Source organism: Gorilla gorilla, chromosome 6 (genome assembly GCF_029281585.2).
Source record: "Gorilla gorilla gorilla isolate KB3781 chromosome 6, NHGRI_mGorGor1-v2.1_pri, whole genome shotgun sequence".
NCBI classification, from domain to species: domain Eukaryota; kingdom Metazoa; phylum Chordata; class Mammalia; order Primates; family Hominidae; genus Gorilla; species Gorilla gorilla.
The window spans coordinates 9,028,610-9,042,403 of NC_073230.2; the positions used below are offsets into that span (position 1 = coordinate 9,028,610).

The following is a 13,794-nucleotide window of genomic DNA, read 5'->3' on the forward strand; positions in this document are numbered from 1 at the left end:
GTGTTGGCATCTGTAATTGACGTCACAGGCACCTGCTGAGCCTGACCCCATGCTGGCTCTGCAGAGGTAGCCAGGACACAGGCCCAGCCCGCAGTCCTCTGGGGAGACGGGCCAGGCACACGCAGGTAGAGGATTATAAATCAGACAAGGACGTGACTGTTCAGAATCGGGCCCGGGGAGACAGAAGCTGGAATAGACTGTCAAGGCCATAACAGAAGCGCAGGGCCTGTGTGTGCCGGTGCCGGGTCCTCTGCAGTTGCTGTTATTGGGCCTCAGCCTCAGCTCTGACCTTCCTGGTAGCCCTAGAGAAAAGGGAAACGAGACCGGGGCAGCCAGGTTCCTGACTCACTGTCCTGGACAAGGAGCCTCCCGGCTGCTCCACGAAAGCACCGCGTTCTGAGCTGCTCACAGCCCTGCGGCTCTCTCCGGGGCTTTCTGAGGGTCTCTCTGGTGTCAGGGCAGTGCATGGGCACTCTGTGTCCAGCACATGTGTGGCAGGCTCAAGCTCTTCTCCTGGGACATAGCTCCAAAGGACAGGGCGTTAGGATGGGGGGTGGCCCAGGGACCCCGCCTCCCCCAGGGCCAGGTCTGCGGGCTCCTGGCTGGGATGGTGTTTTATTTTCTTCTATTTTTAACTTAAAAAATGACGATATAAGCACTGCATGTGGTGGCTCACACTTGGAATCTCAACACTTGGGGAGGCCAAGGTGGACAAATTGCTTGAGCCTAGGAGATCAATACCAGCCTGGGCAACATTGCAAGACCCTGTCTCTACAAAAAATTTAAAAATTAGCCTGGTGTGGTGTCGTGCTCCTGTGGTCCCAGCTACTAGGGAGGCTGAGGCATGAGAATCGCGTGGGCCCAGGAGGTTGAGGCTGCAGCGAGCTATGATTGCACCGCTGCACCCCAGCCTGGGTGACAGAGCCAGACAGACTGTGTCTCTTAAAAAAAAAAAAAAGTTTTACTTTGCATACAGTAAAATGCACTCCTTTCGTGTTTTGTTCTGTGAGTTTTGACAAATGCAGACCATCTTACAGCCATGACCATGATTGAGACCGGCCTGGCTAACACAGTGAAACCTCATCTCTACTAAAATACAAACATTAGCTGGGCGTAGTGGCGGGCACCTGTAATCCCAGCTACTCGGGAGGCTGAGTCAGGAGGATCGCTTGAACCTGGGAGGCGGAGGTTGCAGTGAGCCAAGATTGCACCACCGCACTCCAGCCTGGGCGACAGAGTGAGACTCTGATGCAAAACAAAAACAAACAAACAAACAAAGACCCCAAACCAACGACGTCCTCCCCCAATCCCCTCACCGTCTTTTGCCGTCAGCCCTCTGCCCGCTGAAGCCCTGACCCGCTCCCTGCCTTGTCTCCAGAATGTCGCCCGTGTGAGATTGTACATCAAGTGCCAGCTTGACTTTGGTGGGGGTGAGCTGTACACGTGTGTTACCAGCACATATGTGTAAGTGTGTGCGGATGTGAGCATGGAAACCTGTGCATATGTGGTGTGTTCGTGGAGGGGCTGTGGGACCTGAGGACTCACCACTGTGTGGCTGGGACCAGTTCTGTCCCTGCCTCTCCGGTCCCTCCGGCCCCTCTGTGCCCACCTGGTCGCTGCGTTCACCTACACATGCAGCCTCAGCTCCTGCCGTGGTCTCCCTGCTCCTGCCTTTGTTCCTGAGGGAAGCCTGTGGACCCCGTGCCCAACCCATTGTCCATCTTCCTGACTGTCTCTCCTGGTCCATGAGCCGAACACTTTTTATTTTCTTTTTTTTTTTTAAAGACAGAGTCTCATTCTGTCGCCCAGGGTGTGGTGCACTGACGCGATCTCACCTCACTGCAACCTCCACCTCCCGGGTTCAAGCGATTCTTCTGCCTCACCCTCCCAAGTAGCAGGGATTACAGGCGTACACCACCACGCCTGGCTAATTTTTGTATTTTTAGTGGAGACAGGGTTTTGCCATGTTGGTCAGGCTGGTCTCAAACTCCTGACCTCGAGTGATCCACCTGCCTCGGCCTCTCAAAGTGCTGGGATTATAGGCGTGAGCCACCACGCCCATCCTATTTTAATTTTTCTTTTTCTTTCTTTTTTTTTTTTTGACAAAGTCTTGCTCTGTCACCCAGGCTGGAGTGCAGTGGCGCGATCTCAGCTCACTGCAACCTCTGCCTGTCGGGTTCAAGCGATTCTCCTGCCTCAGCCTTCCGAGTAGCTGGGACTACAGGCGTGCACCACCACGCCTGGGTAATTTTTTGTATTTTTAGTAGAGACAGGGTTTCACCGTGTTAGCCAGGATGGTCTCGATCTCCTTACCTCATGGTCTGCCCGTCTTGGTCTCCCAAAGTGCTGGGATTACAGGCAAGAGCCACCGCGCCCAGGCTTTAATTTTTGATTGCAGTAAAATGCACATCACAGAAAATCAGCATCATGACCACGTCCCACTGCAGAGGTCAGTGGCACTCAACACATTTACATTGCTGTGCAACCCTCAGCACCTGTCTCCAGAGCTCTTTCATCTCCCCAAACTGAAACTCTGCCCCATGAAACCCTCACTCTCCATCCCCCCTGCGCCCCCCCGGCACCCACCGTTCTGTTTTCTGTCTCTGCAGATTCGATTGCTGTAGGGACCCCGTGGGTGTGGAATCAGACAGTATTGGTCCTTTCATGACTGGCTTATTTCACAGAACCCGATGCCGTCGATGTCCATCCATGCTGAGGCAGGTATCTGACTCCCTTCACTCTGTTCGGCTGAGCAGTATCCCATGGTGTGGATTCCCATGGTGAGTATTCCCGTGGTGTGGATTCCCATGGTGTGGATTCCCGTGGTGTGGATTCCCGTGGTATGGATTCCCGTGGTGAGGATTCCCGTGGTGTGGATTCCCGTGGTGTGGATTCCCGTGGGATTCCCGTGGTGTGGATGGAGCACACTGTGCTCATTCACTTGCCTGTCGGTGGACACGTGGGCAGCTCCCATCTCTCAGCTCCTGTGAATAACGTCTGTGGGAACGTGGGTGAGCACCTGCCTCTCAGATCCTGCTTTCAATCCTTTTGGGTGGGGGCTGGGCGTGGTGGTTCACGCCCGTCATCCCAGCACTTTGGGAGGCCAAGGAGGGTGGATCACCTGAGGTCAGGAGTTTGAGACCAGCCTGACCAACATGGTGAAACCCTGTCTCTACTAAAAACCAAACAAAAAAAATTAGCCGGACATGGTGGCAGGCGCCTGTCACCCCAGCTAGTCAGGAGGCTGAGGCAGGAGGATCTCTTGAACCTGGGAGGCGGAGGCTGCAGTGAGCCGAGATCTCGCCATTGCACTTCAGCCTGGGAGACAGAGTGAGCCGCCATCTTAAAACAACAACAACGAATTAATCCTTTTGTTTTTTTTTTTTTTTTTTTTTTTGAGACTGAGTTTCGCTCTTGTTGCCCAGGCTGGAGTGCAATGGCACGATCTCGGCTCATTGCAACCTCCACCTCCCGGGTTCAAGCGATTCTCCTGCCTCAGCCTCCTGAGTAGCTGGGACTACAGGTGTGGACCACCATGCCCAGCTAATTTTCTTTTCTTTTTTTTTTTTTTTTGAGTCAGAGTTTCGCTCTTGTTGCCCAGCTGGAGTGCAATGGTGCCATCTTGGCTCACCTCAACCTCCACCTCCTTGGTTCAAACGATTGTCCTGCTTCAGCCTTCCAAGTAGCTGGGATTACAGGCATGTGCCACCACGCCCGGCTAATTTTTAAAATATTTTTAGTAGAGATGGGGTTTCTCCATGTTGGTCAGGCTGGTCTCGAACTCCTGACCTCAGGTGATCTGCCAGCCTTGGCCTCCCAAAGTGCTGGGATTACAGGTGTGAGTCACCACGCCTGGCAGGGCCACACTCTTCAACTACAGAGCCCCCACCTCATTGGCACTGGTCAACTCATTGTCCAAATTCATTCGGTCCACAAATATTTACGGAGCATCCCCAGCTGCTGGGTGCTGGGACCCACCAGTGGGCAAGAGGGCTGTGCCCACCCCTTCCTGGAAAAGGCATTCACCAGGTAAATGCAGAGATTCAGTGTTGGGGTGACCCCAGCACACAGCCCTGAGGGAGGAAACACAGTGATTTGATCGGATTTGCTTTTCTCTTCCGCCTCGGATTCCATCCAACCCCTGGCAGGACCTCTGACGTGCTCCGTGGCTGGTTCTAGGCCCCATTCAAGCCTCCTCCTCCGGGAAGCCTTCCCAGTCCTGGGCATCTGTAGCCACCTCGGTGTTTCTCACCTGGGGCCTGGGACGTCTCCCATTCTGAACTGCCGTGTTTTGGGTTTACTGTTCTCTGGCTTTTGGTCCCAGCCAGACGGTGGCCTCTTGTGTTCAGGGACAAGGTGAGGAGCATCCATGCACCCCCACAGTACCCAGGCTGGGTCTGTGCCCGCCAGGCACCCCGGCAAAGCTTGGATGATCCGGGCTAGGCTGTTCTCCTGCTGCTCTCCTGCTGCTGGCCTCGCTGTATCAGCTGGTGGCCATCGCGCCTCCTGCACCCGTCATCCTGCCCTGCATGCCCCCACCACGTGGATGAGCTCCCTGGGGAGTTAATGGCTAATGGAGTCTCCGCTCTCTCTTGTCAAATGCAGCCATCATCCGCTGGTGCTTTAAGGGACCCTCTCCCGTCCCCACCCTATTCTCAGGTGGCTCCTACCGACACCACCTAATGGTGAACCCCAACACGAGGACACAGGCACTGCCCTCCCAGGACCACTGTGGGTGCCACTGGGTACGACTTCCTAAACACCCACAGAGCAAAAACCTGGAAATTCAGCCGAGGCACTGGGACCCCAACCTCTCCCAGAGTGGCCCCAGCTCCACAGCGTCTGCATGGCTCTGGCTGTGAGCAGAGCAGCCCCGACCACCGTCCTGACCCAGGGTGCCGGAGTGCCACTGCGGATCTCACCACCACACAAGCCAGACCTGCTAGGAAGCCCTTCCCGGCCACCAGCTCTCAGGCCGATGCACACAACAGGGCCTTTTGAATTCCCTGAGGTTAAGGTTCCCCTTGAGTCTCCTGGGCTACAAGCAAATCCCCCGAGGGGAGAAGTCCAGGCTGACACAGCCTCCTGCACCCCTGCCTTGGGAGGCCACACCTCGTTTGCCTCTAGAACTGACGACTGGGGAGCACTGTTTGCAGAGTTCTCTCTCTCTGGGTAAGTTCCGGAGCCACATCTCACTGGATCCGCCACGGCCTGGGTGGACGGCTCTTGTGTGTTTATAGCTGGGTTCCTCGATTGGGAGCTGCCCCCGGGTGGGCGGCCTCTCCAGCCTGTTTGAGTGCTCCACCCGGAGCAGGAAGAGGGCTGTGTGCTCTGGGCAGTGGTTCCTTGGGCACTGCATGGTCCTTGCTTCCCTCCAGAGCCCACCTTCCCTGGCCGCTGCATCCCAGCCGAGGGCAGGCCCCTTTTGCCAGCTGAAGGCAGAAAGGCCGGCAGCCCTGGGGTGGGGGCGGGCAGAGAAACCCCCCGGAGTGGTCTCCGTTCTTCTAAAAGTGATGTTGACCCCCGTGTCACAGGCATCTGGCAGGGTGGCAGTTCGATCTGTCATTACAGGCTTGCACCACTGCGGTCTCCCACCCAGGGAGCATCTCTGTCCAACCACAGCAAGCCTCCAGCTCCTATCCTCTGCCTGGGCTGGGGCAGAGCCTGGGGTCTGGGTGGGAGAAGCGTGACTCTGGGATTAGACCTTACAAAGCAGGTTCCTCCTGGGAGTCAGCCCGGGTCTAAACGCAGCTGGGCATGAAGGGGGTGCCATTGGATGTCGAGTTAGGAGGATGAGACCTCCAGCCCCGGCACCTGCATGTCTCTTTGGAAACCAGCTTTGGCTGCGCCCCTGGGGACACCGTCTGCCGTGGCCTCCCTCTCTCCTCCCCGGCACAGGCAGGGGGTCTCCCTCCTCCACCGCCACTCCCTCGGCCTCGCCCTCCCCGCCAGGCACCTGGCTTTTCCCCACCGACCCCCCCGGGGGGCTGCGGCCCCCAGAAAGGCTGCACTCTGGGAGCAAAGTGGCCTGAAATCAGAGAAAACAACGCCGGGGGATTTGGCTTAAACTCGTTAAACCCAATGAACCCTCTTGCCGAACGATCGCAGTCTGCGCCCGGTCTTTTAATCTCGTTCGGGCCTCGGGGTAATTTGTTTAGCTGTGCTGATCAGCTGAAGGTTAATTCAATTGGACTTGGATTATTTATTTGTGCCCGGATTTGCTAAGTGTCATTGGAGGTACATGAGGTCTTTATTATGGCGGCGAGATGGCTTCATTAGGGTGAGGGCCACTCCCTCCGGATCCGCCCCCTCCCGCCAGCTCCAGGCTGAGGCAGTCTTGGGAGGCTGGAGCCCTGGGAGGCTGGAGCCCCGGGTGCAGTGGCTCTTGTTCCTGGATGCAGGGGATATCTGAGCACTGTGCTGGGAGTCCAGCCTCGCCCAGCTCTGGTGTTGACACTGGACGGTTCTGTCACGTGACCTATCCTAACCGAGGCTGAAGGACCTGCTTCCCAGGACCCGTCCCCTCCCTCAGGGGGACCTAAAGGTGTTTTCCCCACCCCGCCTCAGTGTTCCCATTCACACATTGGGAACAGCACCCTGTCCTCCTGCGGCCTCCCAGGCTGGGCTTTGTAGCTGCAGCCCCCACCCCGCCTGGTGACCGGGGCAGAAGGACGCTGAGGTCGCAGAGCGGGCAGACGGGTTGGCCGGGCAGGCAGACCTCCTTCACGGAGCCGGGATCCTTCTCAGGCAGCGGCAGATGATGGATTGCACGTGGACACTGCCTGGGATGCGTGCGACTTGGCAGCCTGCCCCTTTCCTGCCCTGGGATCAGACGCCCTGGCGGGTGTCCTTTTCCTGGTCCCCTGTCCTCCTAGCCTGGGGCGGCGTCTGGAGGGGGGAGGCTCACCCCTGTGCCCATGTCCTTGGGCCACCTGCCAGTCCCTGCCCACCCCGGCCGCGGAGGGGCTGTGGAGACTCAGGGAGTTCTGGGATGGCACAGAGGGCCCAGGCTGGTAGCAACCAAAGCCGTGGGAAATGTGGGAGGGATGGCAGGTGTCACCCGAGGAGTAGCCCAGGTGCCCCGGAGGCTGCTGAGAGGGTTGAGAGTGCAGAGCTGAGGGACACAGGGAAGGCTTGGATTCTCTTGCCATCTTCAATGTCGGAGTCCAGACGGGGCAAGGCGAGGAGGAGTCCGGGGTGAAGATGCCACCCACATTCTTCCTTCCCTCAGGCTTCTTCTCCTTCTAGTCCTTCCAGGAGAGAAACCATCCCACAAGTCCAGAGTAGTGGCGTCCCCGGGGCCATGTCTCCTGAGCAAACATTGTTTTCTAGGAGTCCGAGGGGCCTCAGCCATCTAGGTCAATCCCTTTGCAGAACGGTGAAGGAATCTGAAGCCCAGAGAGGGAAAGCAATGCCTCCTGGGTCACACAGCCCATCAGGGGCAGGGCAGGGACGAACGGCGAGAAAAGGACCAGCATGAGAGGAGATCCCCAGCAGTGATTCCTCAGCCAAGCCCAGTGTCTACCCACATCCACACCTCACAGCCACCTGATGGGGAGGGCACCATTGCCCCTTTTCAAAGGTGAGAAAACGGAGGCTCAGAGAGGTTCAGCAACTTCTCCCACAGCTACTTCATTGTAGAACTACAGTTCCAGGTGTCCCTGAGCTCTCCCCTCCTGAGCCATCTGCTCCTGCCCTCCTATCCGAGCCCTGGCCCTCCCAGTCAAAGCCGGGTAGTGGCTGTTCAGAAGCCTTGGGGCTAGTCAATCCCAGCTGTCTCGGACCAGGGCCCCCCCAGGAGGAGACCCTGAAGGATGCAGTTGAGAATATGTGCTTTCTTTGGTAGGTGATCTCAGGAATTGCAGGGGAAAGAGGGGGAGCATGTTAGTGTGGGCTCTCCGGAGAAACAGAACAAATGCACAGAGGAGATTTAGGATGAGGAATCTGGTTTATGTGACTCTGGGGGCTGAGAAGTCCCACCATCTGTGTTGCAAGCTGGAAACCCAGGGAAGCCTGAGGTGTGATTCAAACTCAGCTCAGGTCCGGAGGCCTGAGAACCAGGGCAGCCGATGGTGGACATCCAGTCCAGGGGCAAGAGACGATGAGATGTCCCGGCTCCAGTGGCGAGGCAGGAAATGAGGGGTGAACTCCTCCTCCCTCTGCTGTCTGTTCTATTCAAGTTCTTGAGGGATTGGATTACGCCCAGCCACTTGGGGAGGGCAGTCCACCTTCCTGAGTCCACAATTCAAATGCTGATCTAATCCAGAAGCACTCTCACAGACACAGTGTGTAGTCTGGGCACCCCACAGTGCACTTAAGTGGACACATAAAATTAACCATCCCAGGGAGTGAGATGGGTAAGGGAAGATGGGCCACAGTGGGTGTGTCTCCATGCCTACCACCACTGTGGGCAGCTGCTGGAGCACACGCCTCAAAGTCTTCCCTGAGGGAGAGGGAGCTGAGGTGTTTATATCCCAGCTCTGTCAGGCATTGGCTGAATGTCCACACTCCTGGGTCACCGCCTCTCATCCTCATGATGTCCCATGGTCCTCATTTCACAAGTGAGCTCTGGGTACATGGGGAGCATCAGTCACACCCTGGGTCAGTACCTCAGCTGTCTCTCACATGACATCCTCATTATCCACACTGCAAAGCCAACCATCCCTACGATGGGTTCATTGTGGATCATGACTTAGTGGGTCAAGAGTTTGGAAGTGGTTCAGCTGGGCGGTTCTTCTGCTCCATGTGGCTGCCACATGGTACCCTGCTGGTGGGCGGTCTGGTCTAGAGGGTCCATGATGGCTTTACTCACATGCCTGGCATCTTGACAGGGACAGCTGGAAGGCAAGGTTCAGCTGGGACTGTCCACAGAGCTCCTCCCTGTGGCCTTTCCAGCATGGTGGTCTCAGGGTAGCTGGACTTCTTGCATGACAGCTCAGGGCTCCCAGAGCTACTGTCCCAAGAGATAGAAGGTGGAAACTGCCAGTCTCTTAGGCTAGGACCAGAAACCAGCACCCCTGCACCCACAGCCTTTTGGTAGTGATGAAATAAACATAACATTTATCATTTTAATCATTCATAAGTGGGATTAAATACATTTACAATATTGTGTAACCATCGGCACTGTCTATATCTAAAACTTTTTCATCATCTGCAATAAAAACTCTGTATGCATTAAACCATAACTCTCCATCCTTCTGTCCCTCTTGCCCCTGGTACCCACCATTTTGCTCTACCTCTATGAATAAGGCCATTTCAGACACTTCACATAAGCAGAATCATACAGTATCAGTTTTTTGGCGATTGGCTTATTTCACTTTACATAATGTCCTCGAGTTTCATCCACATTGCAGCACATGACGGCACTTCATTCCCTTTTTAAAAATTTGTATTTATTTATTTATTATTTATTTATTTTTGAGAAGGAGTTTTGCTCTTGTCACCCACCTGGAGTGCAGTGGAGCAATCTCAGCTCACTGCAACCTCCACCTCCTGGGTTCAAGCGATTCTCCTCCTTCAGCCTCCGGAGTAGCTGGGATCACAGGCATCCACCAACACGCCCAGCTAATTTTTGTATTTTTAGTAGAGGCAGGGTTTCACCATGTTGGCCAGGCTGGTCTTGAACTCCTGACCTCAGGCAGGTGACCCACCTGCCTTGGCCTCCCAAAGTGCTGGGATTATAGGTGTGAGCCACAGCGCCCAGCCTTCATTCCCTTTGAAGGCTGAGTAATGCTCCACTGTGTGGAAGGACCACGTTTTGTGTATCCATTCATTGGTCCACGACACTTGGGCTGCTTTCCCCTTTTGGCTGTTGGGGATGGTGCTGCCGTGAACATGGGTGAACAAATGACTGAGTCCCCACATGCTCTTGATGGAGCCCGGAGCCCACAGATTTAACGGGTGGGGGAACAGCCTCCTGTCAATGGGAGGGGAGCAAAGAATTTGCAGTCTTTTTTCTGTTTGTTTGTTTGTTTGTAGACAGGGTCTTGCTCTGTCGCCCAGGCTGGAGTGCAGTGGTACCATCATAGCTCACTGCAGCCTCAACCACCTGGGCTTAAGCGATCCTCCCACTTCAGCCTCCAGAGTAGTTGGGACTACAGGTGCATGCCACCAAGCCTGGCTAATTTTAATGTTTTTGTAGCAAAGGGATCTGGAGATGCTGCCTAGGCTGATCTCAAACTCCTGGACTCAAGGGATTTTCCCACCCCGGCCTCTCAGAGTTGTTGGGATTACAGGTGTGAGTCACCTTTAATTCCCTGCACCGTGCTAGACAGAGATTGCTGAAGACTGTGTTCGCGGGGCCACATAGCAAATCTGCCAAATGGCAGAGGAAAGGGGAGATAGGGGCCCGGGGTCTGGAGAAATGAGGCTGGGTCTGGGGAAGACAGGTCAGAGGCAGCGTGGCTGGGAGATGCAGCTGGGAGAAGTGGAAGGAGAGGGTGGGCATGGAGGCTTCCGGAGAGGGGTGGGCATGTATCATCCCTCAGGACTGGAGAGACTTGGGTTGGGTTCAGAGAAAACCAGGCTGGGGAGAACTTGAGAGCCCAGGCGTGAAGGCTGATGTGTGTCTGGGCTTCACCGCCCTGAGCTGTGTGGTCAGGAGCCATCACTGAAACTCTCAAACATCCTCTTTTATAAGACGGGAATAATAATAGGACCCCTTCAAAGGGTGTCGAGGGAATTCAGAGGGAAAGTCCGTGCATACCTCTGACCTGGCTGTGATGTTCATTTTAGGAGTCAACTTGACTGAGGTAAGTGGCACCTAGAGAGCTGGTAAAAAACATCACTTCTGGGCGTGTCTGTGAGGCTGTAATGGCCAGCCGGGTGGGTCCAAGCTCTCTTCAGCGGTCCCCGGGGCTGGCAGCTGGCAGGTCTTGTGGTCTCTGAGGCCTTGGGGGGCACCTCCCACCTACATCTGCTCAGATGTAGGTTGTTTGCCCCCACCTACATCTGCTCAGATGTAGGTTGTTTGCCCCTACCTACATCTGCTCAGAACACGCTTCCCACCTCCACCGCCCCTTCTCCCTGCAGGACCACCTGCCTCTTCCTGCCTCCCCGCCCAGCCTGCCTTTTCCTTGCACGACAGCCAAAATCCCATTCCCCCGAGTTTCCAGAAGGGATCAGCACTTGAATCAGCAGACCAAGTAGACAAGTCCACCCTCCCCAATGTGGGCAGGTGTCACCCAAACCACTGAGCCCCCCGCCGGGACAAAGGCAGGGGAGGGAATTCTCTCTCTTCCTGTGCTGGGACATCCATCTCCTCCTGACTTTGGACATCGAGCTCCTGTTCTGAGGCCTTCAAACTTGGACTGAATTGCTCCACTGGCTTCCCTGGGCCTCCAGCTTGCAGACAGCAGATGGTGAGGCTTCTCAGCCTCTGTGATTCTGTGAGCCGATTCCCATGTACATCTCTCTCTGTCTCTCTCTATCTCTCTCTGTCTCTCTGTACACACATGCACACACAGACACACACATATATCCTTTGGTTCTGTGTCTCTGGAGAACCCTGGCTAATCTATGTGCACTTCCCAGCGGCCCAGCCTGAGCCAGAGCTGTCTGGGAGGGTGCAGCCTCCCTCGCTGGGAGCCCACATCAATCGGACGGCTGTGGGTTGGTGGGGGGGTGGGGAGTTCCCCTCCCCGCAGCATCCGGCTGGTGGTCCGAGGCGCCGGGGCCCCTCGCTTTCCCCGAGGCGCCGGGGCCCCTCGCTTTCCCCGAGGCGCCGGGGCCCCTCGCTTTCCCCGAGGCGCCGGGGCCCCTCACAGGGCTCTGCCTGCGGGAGGCTGGACTGGTTTCCTTCTTGGGCATCTCAGGATCTCAGCAGAAACTGGGGGCTTCCTGAGGTCATGCTTCCGAAGGTGGGACGTCCTCACTGCATGCCACCGGCCGACAGGAAGCATGGCTGGCCCAGCCCTCCGGGGAGGGAAATCCACTCTACTCATGACTGGGCAGGAAAACTGGGGCGCAAAGGATGGGAAGAGCTGTGGCAGCCCACCCAGAGACCGGCCAGCTGGCGTCTAGCTACAAGAGGCCATGCAACAGTGGGAGTGGGTGGTGGGGCCAGGCGGGCAGGAGCAGCCCACTCTGTGGGGGTGTGGGGACAGACACGCACTCTATGGACATGCCTCGGTGGCACCAGGAGTCACTGGGGGCAGCCAGCAGGTGCATGCTTAATGCATGATGGGTGAGACGTAAACAGCCAGCCAGGCGGGTCCAAGCTCTCTTCAGTGGTCCCCAGGGCTGGCAGCTGGCAGTGCAGGAAATGGGGTCCCCGAGGCCTTGGGGGGCACCTCCCGTTGTTTGCCCCCACCCACATCCGCTCAGGACGCGCTTCCCACCTCCACCGCCCCCTTTCCCTGCAGGGACACCTGCCTCTTCCTGCCTCCCCGCCCAGCCTGCCTTTTCCTTGCACGTCAGCCAAAATCCGATTCCCCCAAGACTCTGCCTCATCAAAGATCCTCTTTCTCATCACCATAATTTTCCATTTGTAGGTTAAGCTGCACCTGGGGTTCTCAGAAATCTGCTAACTCTCTTCCAACTCCCTGAACTCCTCAAACGCCTCGTCCTCCCCCGCTTCTGTTGTTCAGAGGACAGGACGTAGCAGGTGGGGGCGTGGAGAGGGGGCGGCTGGGGAGTGCCTTGTCCGGGAACGTCTTCGGAGACCATGTATGGGTTGGGGGGGGGTGAGCCAGGCTCCTCCATCGAGTCCATAGAACTGTTTACCTGGAAACAGCAAGACCGAGGCAGCTGTGCTCTCACCTTTTGGTCCGTCCTTTCCAGGGGTCTGGAATCTGAGGCTCAGAGCCCTTTCCCAGGAAGAAGAGGGCAACCAGCCCCTTTCAGCATGTCCCGTGCTCCGTGCACCTCTGTGACACCTGGTTACTGTACTCTGAAGCTTCGCACACCCCTGCAGTCTCCATCGTAACCCCAGAAAACCAAGGCTCAGAAGGCAATGGGCCCCAGGGCACCCGGACGGTGATGACGGTGGCTGTGAGATGACAATCTGGGTCTCTGGGATTTCAATTAGGTTTGGAGGATAAAAGGTGCGAATAGGAAGCTATCACACGAGCTAGAACATGCCCGGTCCCAGATCAGGCTTTATTCCTGTGATTTGCTGTGGGTACAGAGGAGAGACTCTCCCTGGGGGTCCAAGTGGACAGTAGCATTGGGGAGGGCATCCCTGGCAGGGGGCATGGCATGGGACAAAGGCTGGGGGGAGGGAGGCTTGGGGCAGATTGAGTGCAGGATGCTTGTGTGTGACCAGGCCGGGCGGCCCCCAGGCCTCAGGGCAGCCAGACCCACATTGCCTCAGGGCGGTGCTCACAGAGGCTGGGCAGGGAGTTAGCAGGACGCCTGCAGGACCTCCTTGTGAGCCCCCTGCTTGCCAAGGGGAAGGAAGGAGGCCTCTGGACATGGGGAGAGAAGCCAGAGCCCAGCCCTGGCACCTTGGGCCCTTGGGAAGCTGCTATCCAGGCAGGGTGGACTGGAGCCCCCGCAGGAGACCCCCAAGCCCAGAAGCACCTCTGCTGATAGTGCCCCAGGTTCTCTGCCTTTCCGAGATGGTCCCAAGGTCACCACCCCAGAGAGGGGCACAGACCCAGGCCAAGGGCGCTAGTCTGCCCTCCTTCCTCCCTCCTTCCCTGCTTCCTGCCCCTTTTCTTCCCCCTTCTTCCCCCCTTTTTTCTCCCTCCTCCTTCTTCTTTCCCTCCTCCCTCCATCCCTCTCTCCTCTATGCCTCCCTCCCTCCATCTATCCTCCCTCTTTCTATCTCTCCCTCCCTCCCTCCTCCATCCA

At 56.7% G+C, this 13,794-nt stretch overlaps 1 pseudogene; it reads left to right on the forward strand.

Annotated features, from left to right (window-relative positions):
- The first annotated feature begins 6,266 nt into the window (after positions 1 to 6,266).
- Positions 6,267 to 8,329, forward strand: LOC101140652 (putative uncharacterized protein PSMG3-AS1; annotated as a pseudogene).
- The last annotated feature ends 5,465 nt before the right edge of the window (positions 8,330 to 13,794 follow it).